Source organism: Chenopodium album, chromosome 10, assembly GCF_948465745.1.
Source record: "Chenopodium album chromosome 10, dcCheAlbu1.1, whole genome shotgun sequence".
Classification (NCBI taxonomy): Eukaryota; Viridiplantae; Streptophyta; class Magnoliopsida; order Caryophyllales; family Amaranthaceae; genus Chenopodium; species Chenopodium album.
This window is the reverse complement of record NC_137843.1, coordinates 42,006,072-42,020,818: the sequence shown is the minus strand read 5'-3', so window position 1 is coordinate 42,020,818 and position 14,747 is coordinate 42,006,072. Positions and strand designations below refer to the sequence as shown.

Sequence of the window (14,747 nt, the reverse complement as noted above, 5' to 3'; positions counted from 1 at the left end):
CGCGGCAGGGCCACGCGCGCCCGCGCCATAATCGTGCGCGCCAGCGCCTGGGAACAGAGCAGCCTCCTTCCCCTTCATCTTGATGCTCCTCGTGCGCTCCACTTGGTGCTCTTGATGAACACGGAGCATGGAAGATCCAAAAGCACCTCGACGATAGGTTCAACACTAGAATTGGTGCCCCCACGGCTTGAAAGGATGGCCTAAGGTTAGTTGGAACTTGCACATCTCCATACTTGGGCTTCAAATGGAGAACACTAGGCATCCTAATCAATGAAAAATTCAAGAAGAAGTCTCGGGAATCCTTGGACAACGATCTTAACCTGAAAATTAAAGAAAACAAGCAAATAAAGGGAAAAAGACAAGAAAAACCAAGAAATGCATGAAAAAGGAAAAATCAACTAAGGAAAGTGCAAACTAAAGAAATAAGGAGCAAAACTAAGGAAAAAGGATAGGAAAGAGCTATAAAAGCAATCTAAAATCACACTAAAAGAGAACAAATGAGTGCCATAAATGACACTCATCAAGCATGCTTGGTAGGTCTTGAAACAGCTTTGGCATTAGGAGTAAAGAAACTTTGAATATTCGGAAATTCTTCTTTAATCATCAATTAGATTTCCAAAAGATGGAAAGTAAGGAGTGAAAGCTTAGCTCCTTATCAAACATACCTGGAAACCCTTACTGATCAACTCGAAAAGTAGAATACACATATTTACCTAGCGAAGAAAATCAGTTTGCTGATGCCTTGGCAAGGCTAGCCTCAATGGTTAGAATTCCTAAGGAAATTAAACAAATGCCTTTAACAATAGAGAAAAGACATAAACCAGCTTATACTCAAGCCATAGAAGATGATGAGGTAGTTCAAGGAGAAGAAGAAGAGGAGGAAGAACCTTGGTATATTGACATCCTCAACTATGTCACTTAAGGAGAATATCTACTCCACGCTGATAAGAGAGAAAAACGAGTGCTAAGACTTTTGGCTTCCCAATATCTACTTATAAATGACAAGCTACATAAAAAAGGGTACCTAAAGGTAGAGCTCTCCTATGTGTAGGCAAAAAGGAAGCTCAAAGAGCAATGAGAATAATCCACGAAGGAGTCTGTTGAACTCACATGAATGGCAAAATGCTAGCCCAAAAAGTAATGCGACAAGGATACTATTGGACTACCATGAATAGGGATTGCCATCAATATGTAAAAAGATGCCCTAAATGCCAAATATATGTTAACTTGCAACATGTTTCTCCATCTCTCCTTTACACCTATACATCACCATGGCCATTCTCAACATGGGGAATAGACATTATTGAAAAAATCACTCCTCCTAGGACAGGAGGCCACAAATACATCCTAGTAGCAATTGATTACTTCACAAAATGGGTTGAAGCGGCATCATATGCAAAACTCATCGCAAAACATGTAGCACTCTTCATCGAAAGGAACATTATATGTTGATGTGGAGTCCCACAAGAAATGATAAGTGATAATGGAACTTGCTTTCAAGCGGAATGTGAAGAATTGCTTCAAAAATACGTCATTCAACATCATCACTCTTCTCCATACAGGCCTCAAGCAAATGGCGCAGTAGAGGCAGCCAATAAGAATTTAAAGACTATCATCGAAAAAATGACTAAAAATTACAAGGATTGGCCTGACAAACTCCATTTCGCTTTCGTTCATCCACTGGAAATACGCCATTTTCCTTAGTATATGGAATGGATGCCGTACAACCTGTGGAATTAGAAATACCTTCCCTACGCATCGCGTTGGAGAGTAAACTTGATGAAGTTGAATGGACTAGAGCAAGATATGAAGAGCTAATTCTACTTGATGAAAAACGAATAGGAGCTCTACATCATACTCAATGCTACCAAACTCGCATGGCTAGACACTTTAATAAAATGGTCAAGACAAGAAACATCAAAGTAGGAGACTTGGTGTTAAAAGCATTAAGGAGAAATGTTCTAGACCTAAGAGGCAAATTTAGGCCTAACTGGTTCGGACCATATATCGTCAAAACTATCCTATCAGGAGGTGCCGCAAAACTAACTGATATGGATGGTAATGAATTCTCAAATATGACGAATCTTGACCAACTTAAGAAATTCTACCCATGATGACTTGAGTAACATACTCAAGAGAGCTACGTTTGGCGTGATTCCTAAGGAAAGGATACGTAGGCAACCCTTTCCAGGGTGCGACCACTTTAAATTTTACAAACCTCGCACTCCCTCGTCGACACGACAACACAGTGCGAACGACGCACAGAATTCCAGTCCAGCGCACCGCGACAGGATCTGTCGCACAGCGACAAATCCATCGCGCCGCGACAAGTTTGTCGCGCTACGATGAATCCAAAATTCCGGTGCCAGTTCGTTTTCGTCAATCTGGGCAAATTTCGGTGTATTTCGGGAAATTTTTGACTTCCGTACTCGAACAATTTTCGAAATTAATTCAAGTTGTTTTCATTGCTTTAACAAAATAATTCAATGTAAAAAAGTCAATTTAATTTTAAAAGCTGAAAATTGCATTAATAAAAGTAAAATTACATTATTGATGGAATTAAAACAAAGGCTTAAAAATAAAATTAACTTGAAAATAAAAATTAACTAATAAATTGATAGTAAAAGCAATGCTCTAATCTGTTTTCTCTTTTCTGGCCCTTTTCCAATTCTTCTCCGCCTCTTCTTCATCATCCATCTCTTTCACCAATAGGGATCCCTTAGAAGATCTGCACACAATCTTAGTGTCAATAGTTTCTCCTATAGCCATTACACCATGTTCTTTTCAACCCATATTTTCTTTTCTATGGAGTCAGTTTTTCTTTTCTCCTTGCCCTTAGTAGTATTTTTCTTCTTAGGAATAATAGGGGTCTTAAATTCAATTCTTGCACCTAGACAATATTTAGGAGGAATTTTCTTATCTCCTAGACGATCTTTAACACTAGTCTTGTACATGTTTCGGAATTTTTTCTTGTCCTTTTGAGATCTATCAAGTAACCACTGCTTCACATCTCTAGACAAAGAAAGAGGAACTTTTTGGGTAACAACTTCCCACAAAGGTCTGGCACACCAATAGTCATCAAATCTTTCTATATCTTGTAAAACGGGAAAGTCATAAGGGTGACGAAGATCCCCGGAAGGAACGGTTTGAGCAAGGCCATATTGTCTTTTTACTCTAGAAGGGTAGTAAAAGGTTAATTTAGACAAACTTGGAAGGCGACAAAAAGGTTGTTTATTGACACCAACCATCTTCTCAATTTTCCACCATGGAACAACCCATTTAATGGAAAAGTCGCGAGTTTCAAAGATTCTACTCCACTCTCGGCGGCCCATCTTTATGGAGAAGCGTTTCTTCCTTCTTACAAGGCAATTTGGTGTATACTTTTCAATATTATCAGGAGGGCTAATTAATTAGAGCCTTTCCATTAGCCAAATCTGCAAAGATTCAATGTAAAAATTAGTATTACTATACAAAATTAAAAGTATTGATTTTCTACCTGTAATAATATTAGAGAACCTCTAAGAGGTGCTTTCGGATCTCTCTTTAGTTCATCTAAACTAAGCATAGTTTCTCTAACAAATGAAGGGCATTGGTCTCCCTGATTCAATTTGCTCCATGACAGATGTTAAAATTACTTGACCCTCATGAATGTTTCCACTAGTAAGAAGATATTGGCTAAACATGCAAAAGAGGAAAGCCCTTCTCCTGTAGACATGAAAAGACTCAGAGCGTGGTCTATCAAAATAAAAGCATGCAAATTCTTTCAAATTTACTACATTCCCATACATTATGTCTTTTAAGTTCCTATCTTAGCTCTAAGGTTAAGGAAACACTCAAAATTTTTATAATAATATTTGCTTACCTTAGGAATTACCACAAGATGTGAAGAGGGGAAGCTAAGAATGGCACCAAATTCTTCCGATAAAGGGCACATTTCATCATAACCAAATTTAAAGCAATGGGTATTTGAATCCCAATATTTAAGGTGGTATAAATAAAATCTATGTCAAGATCTACCCCCTTGATACCATATAAACCCCCCAAGTGGAAAAAGTCAAGCTCTTTCCTCTCTTTGGCAGTCAAAGACCAGCACCACTCACGAGTAAAATCACTAAAAGTCTTAGACATGGCTATTTTGAGTGAATATTAATGAGCTAAATATTTTTAATATGTTCGAATTATGCTGTAATCGATGAATTTGGGGGCTTTTTATAAACAGAACCTGACGAAAACCGAATCCCAGGAGAATTCGGAGAAATAAGACCATCGCGCCGCGATGGTTCAATTTTTACTGCGTCAGAGTAACGCGCTAAGCTGACCGTGTGTTATCCGAATTTGACTCGGATTTGTACTTTGACTTTACGGTTTTGATTCTTTTCAAAACCTTATCCAAACTTATTTTTGGCAATTTCTTTCAAACACTTATCCCCTTTTGATTATTTTAAGTTTAATTAATTTTAAGCTTATTTTTGGTCGAACTCAATTTTATTTTTCATTTTTTCTTTTTGGAGGAGGAAGTCGGATACCCTCCATTAGTAATAAAAATGACAAAAAATTTTGCGCAAAAATTAATCACAATTTTGCACACACTTACATGCACATAAAATGAAAAATAAAAATATAAAAAGATAAATAACTTAATAATCATAGGATGTATGTACAATATATCTAACATAAGTGTCAGATAAAGAAAAGTCGTACAAAGTCAAATAAAAAAAACAAAAGGTACAACTACGGCCCCGGAGGACGCAACTACGGAGGAACACTAAATGCATCTAAGAACTGCATAGTCCACGGAATCAATCCCCCACCAGCCTCAGGATCACTAGTAGTTGGAAGCGAAAGAGTAGGGCCAGCCCATCCTGGCTCACCCTGCTGAGGTCCCAGCTGTTGAGGCTGTTGTGGCTGCTGCGACGACGAGCCAACCTCGTACGTCCCACCACCCACGAATGGAGCTGATGTCGGGCCTCCCTAGCCAGTCGGCCTCCTCAATGCACCCTCGAAAGAAGACCTGGAACCCTCCACTACAACCGTCTGATCCGACCCCGCTCAATCGCCTTGGTTCCCGGCCGAAGTACGACGACGCCTCGAGCCAGACCCGGATCTCTCTCCCCGATCCTCAAGTCTCGTACGAGTACGTGATGGAGGAACAGGCTGAAATAGAAAAATAAGCCGAGTCAAAATGCAAGAAAAATGAGTAAAACAAATAAAATAAGAGTCAAAGAGAAATACCTCCATGCCGTCGCTTGCACGACGACAGCTAGCTCGGTGACTCAACCTCACGAGCTGATAACGAAAGGCGTCCATGCCTCTCGCCATCCTCGTCATCACCTCGCTGGAGAACTGCCAAGCAATAAAGACAGGAACAATCAAAGAACATGCATGCAAACAAAATGAAAATAGATGACTCACCCAGGTCTGGTGATGAGGTATCGACCTCTCCACAAAGCGCCACGCCTTAGGGGCCAGAGGAATCATCTCCTTAACCGGGCCGAAAGACCCCTCATAAGTAATGGACACTGGTGGAGGTACAAACTCCGCAGGCGTCGCCGTAGCCTGCAAGAATAAAATCTAAATGATTAGAATTTCCTTGGGGCTACCAAAGGAAATAAATCAAATGATGCAAAACATACCTGCTCCTCCTCTAACGGGCAAGGTGGTGGAGCCAACCGTGGCAGAAGTCTTTCGCCATAAATCCGGTTCGAATGGCTATGACGCTGCCACTCTATACCAGCTGGAGACCTACCCATATAAAATCTCAGGCCCGTTTGGTCCATCATATGCCGTGGAGGACGGGTAGGAACAACAAAAGACTCCGAAGAGTGCTGGATCGCAACTCTCTAGCCCAAATATACCACAACATCATATGTCCCCTGAAAGTAGCGCCGCTGAGCTGTGTATTGAACAGCTAGCGTGGGGACGTCAAAATAAGCCCATGGACGAAAGTTAACCTCAGGTCCCTGCAAGACAAACACTCATGAGTAGGAAATCTATTCAGAAGAGTAAATGAAAATGGCGAGTAATGCATACCGAGAGAAGCGACTCTTTAACAAGGGCAGTAGCAGTCTGGTCGGTATAACAGCCACCCTAGCTAGCAGCAACCGGAAGCCCTCGAGGTGAAGGCCTGGTTGGTGCCAAAGATGGCATATACTCGTAGAACCACACCTGTAACAACACGAAAATGTCGGCAAAAGCTAAAGTCAAAAGAAACCTATTGCCAAGAGGAATGGAGTATACCTTTACAACCCTCCAGAAGCTAGAGAGTGTGACCTCCTCGTTAAAGGTACGCTGAGGGCAGGCGAGTCGCAACCCCAACAGGAAGTCAGCATAGGCCAAGCTGGCCAATTAAAAGTCTCGATCGCTCGAAGGTTGCGGAGAGCAGGGAAATAGTATAGTAGCACTCGGCTCCCCTTGTCAGGAGAGAAGGACCCTGACACAAGAATAAAAAAAAAATGCGCACCCACTGCTCCGAGGTGGTCACATCATCCCGAAAAGCCTCTACTAGCACAGACCGCCAAATAGATCTGCTACTCATCTGTAGCGGTCGAGACTGACCGCGGGCCCGAATAACAATGGGGCCTAGTAGCTCATCTGCCTCAGGAGAGAAGAGGGTAGTATCACTACCAAAAGGAACTGCAACTGACCGGAACTCTGATCCGGTGATCACAGAGAAGTCAAGGGGAGTGACAGTCATCTCACCTCAAGGAAAGTGGAACGTGTTGGTGGTGTCCCAAAAGAACTCCACCAAAGCGCGAACCAAGAAATGGCTCGAATTCAAAGAATAAAGACCCCAAGTAGTCTGCAGCAAAGAAGTCAAACCACAAGACTCCCACAACGCACGCAACTCCTCGTTGTTGCAAAAGTAAGAATCGTACAACTGTCCTATGGTGTCGTTACCTGAACCGAGCAACGAACTCGCTCGTCAGTCATCCTGAGTCGAACACGCTCTGAAATGTGAAACTAGGGCGCGAAGTACTAGTTGTGCCCATCCCACTCAGGGAACTCCCCAAGGCTAGTGGAAGTCCTCTTGCCGGTGTCGAGAGGCACGTCCTCTCGGTGAGCCCCACGAGAGCGTGAGCCAGAACCGCGTCATCGAGACATGCTAATTATGCAAGCAAACAGTAAATAAAAGGGTCTATAGTATCTAAGGTTCGCCTAGCCACATGATACTATGTTCGAAAAAAACAGAGTACGTAGTACTAAAAAACAGAGCATGTTTTTAATTCGAGCAAAAATAAAATTCTCAAGCATTCAAACAATTTCTTGCAATACTATGACAAATATTGTGACAAATTGAGTATTAATAGCTAGCAAAAACGCGAAGAACAAGCCACATTGATCTTACGAACTCAAAGAGCCCAACAATGGCAAAACGTTTGTTTCTTCACCAAATTGAGTCAAACAAGTCTCAAAACACTCCTAAGGTGATATACAAGTGTAAACAAGCAATTTCATGGCAAGAAATTTGACAAATAAAGCAAAATAAGCAAAAGATGTTTTGCATTTTTCGAAAATTCGCAAATAAAACACATGAAATTCTTCCAAACTAGGAGGAGTTGGAGCAAAACTTACATAGATCGGCAAACTAGAGATCGAGAGCTTCGATTTGCAACAAATTTGAGCGAATTTGGTTGACAAATGAGCAAGAACGAGTGATTTGAAGGTTTGAGCGAAAATCGAGCAAAAATAAGGCAAATGAAAAATGAGGAAGAAGAAGGGGTTTTATTTCGAAAACCCGACTCTATCGCGCTGCGATGGAATCATCACTTCGCGACGGAGCTGTCGCGCCAACCTGGCACGCCGCGATGACACGTGGCAGCGTGCGCTGGCTCTCCTTTCCTCAGCGATGTAATTCCTAGGCTCCATAAATGATTATGTGGACCTTATTCAGCAAAAAGGGTTCCTTGGTACGCCAGTTATCCCCTATAAGCAAATTGACATGATTAGTAGTCGGCTCCATTACAATCGCAGTAAGTGATCGGCCTGACGTTGATTATCTCACTTTACTTAAAGTGCCTAGGTACTGGCTCATCACCGAGGTATTGGTTCACAAGCAAGCACTGTTACCTTCAGATGGCGTTCGCAAGGTACTGTTACCTTCATCACCGAGGATTGTCACAAAAAAATGAAGATAGCGAGGTACTGTTACCTTCAGATGGAGTTCGTAAGGTATCGTGGAAGTCGTCACAACAAATACAACAACAAAATTTGGTTACCCCAGAGACGTGTGCTCGACGATGCAAGATACGTGTTTCTTAACTCTTTATCTGTTTGACTAACACTAGTTTGCAGGTATCGGCGTTACAAGAATGATTTAGGATTGCAGAACGTTCTGAATCATTCTCCGTCCCTATCGTTACTTTGACTTTTGTTTTCAAAACTTGCGTTTCTCCAAACTCAGTCAAAGTGGGGGCTTCTGCAGACACCTGATTGTGTCTCCCCAAAAAACCAAACCCAATGATGAATATCTTTCACGTCATTTGATTATTGAACAAAGTGAAATGTGAAAAGTCTTGTGGTGCGGTTATTTTAATAAAAAATATTTTTTTCTGTTTTCGAAAATACTTCTTTTCTTACTCTATTTATGGAAAATGTACAGTCCAATTTAGTTTGGTCCATGATGAGGGTCCAATAATAGTGTAGTTGGATTGGGCTCGAAAAGAGCTTTCCAACGATATATTATAAGCCCGATTCCGATGAATAATGAGAAAGTTATGGCCAAAATACTAAATTAGGCCCAAAATGATTATATGCGGCCCAATAATCAAGTGGAGGGCCCATTAATTAATATTCCTAAAGTCATTAGGATTGATTTTAATTTTCTAGAATAATCTAGAAGGCTATCTTAAATTCTAGTGGAATTAGGATTAGTAATTATATCTTTTAGAAGAGTAAAGAATTTTATTTGGAAGTGATCTATATGAATCATTAATATTCCTTTCTTGGAGTTTCTACCTTATTTATATGATTCCCCCTTTTTATTTTAAAAAAAAAAAGAAAAACTCTTTAAGTACAATAACCGCACCAAGTGCTATTTTTACCTAAGGATTCGCTACATCGGGCCTCTTAACTGAAATGCATCAATCCGGAATATTAGTACCCGCTCTCTAATCCCAGTGGTTGATGATGCATGTAAGTATGATGGTATTGGGTTATGCAGCTCTTTTATTCGGATCATTATTATTTGTAACACTTCTAATCATTCTATTTCAAAAAGATGTTATAAGGGTTTTTGATAAACGAAACCTTTTATTAAATGACTCATTTTTCTTCAGTGAGGTTCAATACATAAATGAAAAAGGCAATATTGTACAAAATGTTTTGCCCTCCTCTGTTCGAAATTATTACAGGTCCTAATTGATTGAACAACTGGATCATTGGAGTTATCATGTTATTAGTCTAGGATTTATCTTTTTAACCATAGGTATTCTTTCAGGAGCAGTATGGGCCAATGAGGCATGGGGATCATATTGGAATTGGGACCTAAAGGAAACTTGGGCATTTATTACTTGGACCATATTTGCAATTTATTTACATATTCGAACAAATAAAAATTTTCGAGGTGCAAATTCTGCAATTGTGGCTTTTATAGGCTTTCTTATAATTTGGATTTGCTATTTTGGGGTTAATATATTAGGAATAGGGCTACATAGTTATGGCTCATTTACATTAACGCTTAATTAAATGGAAGAAAGGACCTTATGAATACAGATTATAGTACAAGTCATAAGCAAGTCTCTTAGAAACAGGTGAGAACCATTTAAATCATGATTTAAATGGTTCTCACAAACATTAAAAATGCCTGATTCGAATTCCAATTTTGTCTTGCTTCGTCTTATCACTACTACAAAAAGAGCATTTTATCGACGCTATGGCCTCGACACTGGGGCAAGAGTGTCAATCGTAAATTATGATATCCGTGTTTTCTCGACGCTTTTTGATGTCGAAAATTAGTAATTTTCGACATCAAAAAGCGTCGAGAATGGTAACATGTGCCTCGCACGTGGACCCAATTAGCTGAAACCACGGAGTTGATAAAAAAATAAAACCGCCCCTCCAATTCATCACATACCCCCAACTCATATTCTTATTTTCTTAACCCTAAGTCCCTAACTACTCTGTATTCCTTTTCCTTTATTCGATTTGAATTCTACAAATGGATTCATGGAGTCATGGCCTAAATTTCGATCACAAATTTTCTTTCTCCTTGCGTCTCTCATAATTATGTTTTCTGAAGTTTCTCCACTCGTCTTCAATTGTACGGAGTAATCAATTTCATCCTTCTCTATGTCGATATTATTGAGGTTTGTTTAATTTTCGAATTGTATCTTATAAATTGTTTTTGGATTTTAATTTTTCAATAATATCTCAAAATATTGGTCAAATTACTCAGATCTGGGTTGAATTCATGAAGAGCATAATTTTAGGGATTGTTTGTATACATTATATTGTTATGTTAAATTGTTTGCTGCTTTTTAATTCAATTTCAAAGCCTTTTATCATCCTATGTTTGAAGCATGATTTGGGTTTATTTTTGTTTGTGACTCTATTTGATAATATATTTACAGTGTTAATTTTTCTGGGTTGCGTTTTGTAATGGGAAAAGATAATAATTTGCGTTTTTTTATTCTATTGTTTAGATTCATAAAACTATATTAGTCTTATTATACAGGAATGTAATTAAGCTCTTGAATCATGAAAGATTGAGATGACATGGCTACCTCGCTCGAAGCCCACACCGAAAAGACAAACGTTCCTTCTATCAGATTGTAGAACTAGTGTCTTTGACTCTTTGTATGTAATTCAGAGTATTCTATAATACAACTCTATAATTTTTCAAATTTGTGATTCACTTATGCTAGATAATGATTGGTGTTATAATATATAAAAAAAAACTAGTATCTTTGTATTTAATGCAGAGTATTAAGGGGCCAGCTAAATCGGTTTATGCATTCAAAACTCTATGTAAGTGTTAAATCAATCCATCTTAATTATATATACTTTCCTCCATCTTGTCTAATTTTGTATTTCTTGGAATAATTTCTAATAATTTTCTAAAAACTAAATAGATTCTTTCATGAATTAAATTCAATAGTCATGTGTTTGGCATGTTTATGTAGGATTTACATACGAATATAAATTGTGCTAAAAAACATTAGGATTTTTTTTTTTTTTTTTTTTTTGGAGTTTTATTTGATCACTCTTTGTTATGGGTGACTCAGTGGTCAGTTGATTGTCCATCATGTTAATTGGCTATAGAACAAAGTAGGGCTTCAACGGAATAAATGTGCTTTGGACCCTTATTTTCTAGCTAGACATCCATCCATACCACTTTAATTTCTTAGGTTAATGAAGGCAAAGGTTTTATTTTGGAGTGAAGATTTTGTGAACAGTTTGCCTAGAACTTAGTTTCTGCTTGGTAATGTTGACGTTAAGGCCGATTTTATTGCATTATCCTATTGAACAAGAGTTTGGTTAAAAGGCCATTGTTATTGTTTAGACTATAAATTTAATTTGGTGAACTAATTGGGCTATAGCTTTGACAAAGAAAAGTTATTACCGAATTGAGTTATTTCATTTTTACTTCTATAATCACTCGATATGGCAATGCTGGCCTATTTCTAAACAGTAATTTCCTTATGCAGGTTCTCCTTCGCGTATGGACAACAAGGTCTTTACTTTGTCTTCTCTGAGTTATGTGTCATTAAAAGATAGTATGCATGTATTAACTATGATGTGTGTATGAATTTTCCCAATAGATTTTCAGTGAGCTCCATCAGTGAAATACTTTAGAAGAGTTGAATTAGATGCTAGACAATTTCCATACAACATACGACACAAGAGAATGAAATGGAGGATCTTTGGCATTACTCCGTAATATACTATAATCAAGCAAAAGTTCCAACCTTTATTCCCTGAAATATTGTTATGATTTGAATTTCTGTTGTATTTTGGTAATACTACTCAAATCTTATAGACTTGGGTTGAATTTTTAGATGGAAGATTTATGTCTTCAATCAAGCATAAGTTTAGAATTGTGTTTTTGACTTTGAATTTAGTTAATGTCTGGAATCCGATTTCAAACTATAAATTGGATTGAATATTGAACTATACGATTTGGTTGATGCAATCCCATGTCCATTATATGTATATATGACATGTTTAATTAAGAAGATTAGACAAATAATATGCCTTGAATTGATTTTCTGTGTAAGAGGGGTTTAAGTGCAACATGTCCCCTATGGTTGCTCTGAAGCTAGTGCTATCTACTATATTTTAACTACCATTTTCTATTGAGCTGTGCAGTTTTCCGTCTTCTTTACACAAGTTTATCAAAAACTTTGTTAACTCAGACATGGATATGAGTGACTGGCCCTACTGAAGTTTCAGGTGTGAAACTACTACTTTCCCTCTGTTATCCACCTAGCTTCCCTCTCTCCATTAAAAGGAAATGTATCTTTTGCATTTGCTCGTTGCAGTTTTCGTGCATTGTGATTCTGATTTCTTCAAACTGTTTATATGCTTCTGCATATCTACCTATCAATGATGTTGATTTTTCTTGCTGATTGTGAACCAGAGGAATACCACAACCATAGTTTAATTTCGCTACATCTGCTATCGCTCCACCTTACTATCGTTGCTCCTGTCCAATGATCAAGAAACATCAAAGGATGTGTTGTGAATTCAAGGCCAACAATTGGTCACAATATAACTTTTCTTAATGCCCCCTTGCAAGCAAATTAAGGAGCAGCTAAGTTGGAGATTGATTCAAGTTCTTTTTGGGAAGAAATGAGTAGTTTTGTTCCATTATATTACAACTAGTCACGAATGAAGTATATAAAGTTTGAATCATGCTTTTTGTAATAGAGAACTCATTACATTGAGAGATATTGTACATGCACTATAATATTTTTAAATGGAATTAAAAAAAAATGGCCTTACTTTGCTGTAAATATATATTGGTACTACTAGTTTCAGTGTGAAATATTTTTATTCGTTGATACATTCTAAGATATTTTTATAAAGATATGGAAAAGAAAAGAACGTCTCCAACAAAGAAAATATAGACAGAAAAAAGCGTTGCCAAATTACTAAACATCAATTATATGAAATTGTGGGCACAAAAAAGCGTTGCTAATTACAAGATTCTAGCTAGACATAAAAAAGCATCACTAAAGCATCACTAAATTTGAGAAGGTGCGCCAACTACTGCAATTTTGACGCTTCGTATAAAAATTTGGACAAATTATAGCGTCGAGATTTGCGACACTTTCTTATGCACAAACTTTACAAAAAATCCGGTTTACATTATTTATTGAATGGCGGTTGCTGGCGACTTCTTCTCCTTCCTCTTTTAAGGTTCATGGCATTTAAAGGAACTGATACTTGACGATATCGCCATCTTTCTCCACTCCAACACTACTTTTGCTCTAAATCTTAAAGATTAATCCAACTCTTCAATTATCTTTTCCTCCAATTTCAATGCTGCGATGATAATCAAAACTTCATAATTCCTCCCACTTTCTCTCTCCTCCCTAATTTTGATATACTACATTAATTTTATACCCTCAATCTTTTTTCTCTTTCATTCTATATTGAATGTGAGAAGAGATACTACAATAATTAGATATAATGTTCACTTAACTGGTTGATTTGGTGAGATTTGGGGAAGATGGAGATTGATAATTTCACCAAATCAATCGCAAATTTATAACTCTAATCTTGAGTAAATTGTTGAATATTACTCCTATACTACTATGCTTTATTTTAGGAATGATGGAATGCTCCTCTTTTTTACAAAGCAGTTGATTTTTTTTCCATACTGTATTGATTTCTTGTTACAATTCTTCTATTTAAACAAATTGTGGTTGTGTGTTCTTATTGATCTATGTTTGGTAAATGTGATCAAATGATTGGAGCTAGTTTTTACTGTGTTGCTAGTGTAAATGTTATGACAGGGATGCAACCCGCCACTAATGGATATGGCGGCGACGTCGGCAAACATTAGTGCGTTTTTGTGAAAAAAACGGGTCACTTTTGTGAAAAAAAAGGATCACTTTTGTGAAAAATAGTCACTTTTGTGAAAAAAAGAGTCACTTTTATGAAAAAAAGGGTCACTTTTGTAAGAAAAAAGGGTCACTTTTTGCAAAAATATTCGATGTACAATAAAATTATTGTAAACCGGGTACATGCAAAAGTTTTTGTTTCTTATGACACCTAATTTTCTGGACTCGCTTTTTTCGATGCTTTTTTGTAGTGTCGAGAAATATATTTTCGACGCTTTTCAGCGTCGAAAAAAGCTTAAAAAGCGTCCAAAAAGGACGGATTTTCTAGTAGTGTATGTAAAGAAAACTGCTTTTTGCATTTCATCAAATGAAAGGAAATCTATCTATAAAAATAATTGAATAAAATAGCTTCTACTTTTTCAACTGATAGTGAGGGAACAAAATCCGGGTAAATACCAATACCTACTACTGGTAAAAAGACAGCAGTCGAAACAAACAAATCTCGCGGCCCAGAATAAAAAAAAAATAAAAAATAAAAAATAAAAAATAAAAAGAGTTGGAAATGTTAAATAATTTATATCCATAGAACATTTGACGTGACATAGATAATGAATAAATAGGAGTTAATATGACTCCAATTGCCATTCCAAAAGTAATTAGTATTTTTGGTATTAAAAGATATTTTTGACTGGTAATTAATCCAAAAAATACTATTAATTCCGCAATGAAACCACTCATGCC

The 14,747-nt window shown here is 37.6% G+C and overlaps 1 long non-coding RNA gene across 2 annotated transcripts; it reads left to right on the top strand.

Annotated features, from left to right (window-relative positions):
• Positions 1-10,078: 10,078 nt before the first annotated feature.
• Positions 10,079-12,953, top strand: LOC145563944 (uncharacterized). 2 transcript variants are annotated; one of them, XR_014094692.1, is made up of 4 exons: positions 10,079-10,304; positions 10,673-10,965; positions 11,646-12,390; positions 12,578-12,953. It is a non-coding gene; the product is annotated as an uncharacterized LOC145563944 (long non-coding RNA). The 2 variants fall into 2 exon arrangements; XR_014094691.1 differs by having other exon boundaries at positions 10,673-12,390.
• The last annotated feature ends 1,794 nt before the right edge of the window (positions 12,954-14,747 follow it).